The sequence below is a fragment of the Cynara cardunculus genome (genome assembly GCF_001531365.2).
Source record: "Cynara cardunculus var. scolymus isolate 2C chromosome LG 1, CcrdV1, whole genome shotgun sequence".
Classification (NCBI taxonomy): Eukaryota; Viridiplantae; Streptophyta; class Magnoliopsida; order Asterales; family Asteraceae; genus Cynara; species Cynara cardunculus.
In genome coordinates this window covers 26,713,773-26,715,329 of record NC_037528.1, presented here as the reverse complement: position 1 = coordinate 26,715,329, position 1,557 = coordinate 26,713,773, and positions in this window count along the sequence as shown.

Sequence of the window (1,557 nt, the reverse complement as noted above, 5' to 3'; positions counted from 1 at the left end):
AATCCGGACAATACATCGTCCAACCTTTGACCGATTTAAAACAATCCGGACAATGCATCGTCCAACCTTTGACCGATTTAGATGAGATCCGGTCACCTCTTGACCGGTTTAAGGAGAACTTCGAACACTCATTGTCCGGTTTAAGGACTTAACTAAATATTTATGAAATACAGTTTATAAATAGCAGATTCTAGCAGTAAAAGAAGTAATAACCAATACTTTAAAGCAATATACACTCACCTTACAAAAGATGCTGAACGGATTTGAACCTGTGATTTACCAGTCTGCACTCTCTCAATTGACTTTTGTACTCAAGAATTTCAGCAACCCTTTATTTCTCATATGCACTTGCTATATATAGCAAGTGCATAAACCGCCATCAAATAAATATATTTCACAATCACTCACACACACACACACACATCTAATATATATATATATATAAATATATATACTAATTTCTAAATCTATAACCAAAATTATGAAACCCGAATATTACAACATTCCCTCCTTAAAAGAATTTCGTCCCGGAATTCCATTTAAACAAAAAGGTAAGGATACTTCATCCGTATATCTGATTCTGATTCCCAGGTGGCGTCTGGTCCCTTATGATAACGCCACTGAACCTTTACTAACCCAATCTCCTTGTTTCGCAACTTCTTTACTTTGTAGTCAGTAATCTGTTCAGGGGTTTCTTCAAAGCATAATCTCTCATCCACCTTAATCTCAGGTAAAGGTACTGCCATAACTGGACTTATTAGACACTTCCTCAAATTCGACACATGAAACGTGTCATGAATCCCACTTAATTTCAAAGGAAGTTCTAATTTGTAAGCCACTTCCCCAACCCTTCCAATAATAGGGAATGGTCCAACATATCTTGGACTTAATTTTCCTCTTTTTCCAAAACGTACCATTCCTTTCCAAGGTGATACTTTTAACATCACTCTACCACCTTCTTGGAATTGAATTGGCTTCCGACGTTTATCTACATAACTTCTTTATCTATCTTGTGCCGCTTTCATTCGTTCCCGTAATATTCCAACTTTATCTGCAGTTTGCTGAACTAACTCAGGCCCAGCTAACTGTTTTTCACCTATTTCATTCCAACACAATGGAGACCGACATTTTCGCCCATACAGAACTTCGAAAGGTGCTGCCTGAATACTTGAATGGTAGCTATTGTTGTATGCAAATTCCACCAGAGCCAAATGACTATCCCATGATCCTCCAAAATCAATTACACATGCTCTAAGCATATCGTCTAAAGTTTGGATAGTTCGTTCACAATGCCCATCAGTCTGAAGGTGATAAGTTATACTTAGCTTAATTTGCGAACCCATTTCTCTTTGAAAGCTCTTCCGAAACATAGAAGTGAACCGACTATCTCTATCAGAAACAATTGATAGAGGGACACCATGTCGTGTTACTACCTCATCACTATATAATTTTGCCAATCTCTCCATCGAATATGACTCTTTCATAGGTAAGAAGTGTGCAGATTTGGATAACCGATCTACTATCACCCATATAGCATCATAACCTTTTGATGTTCTC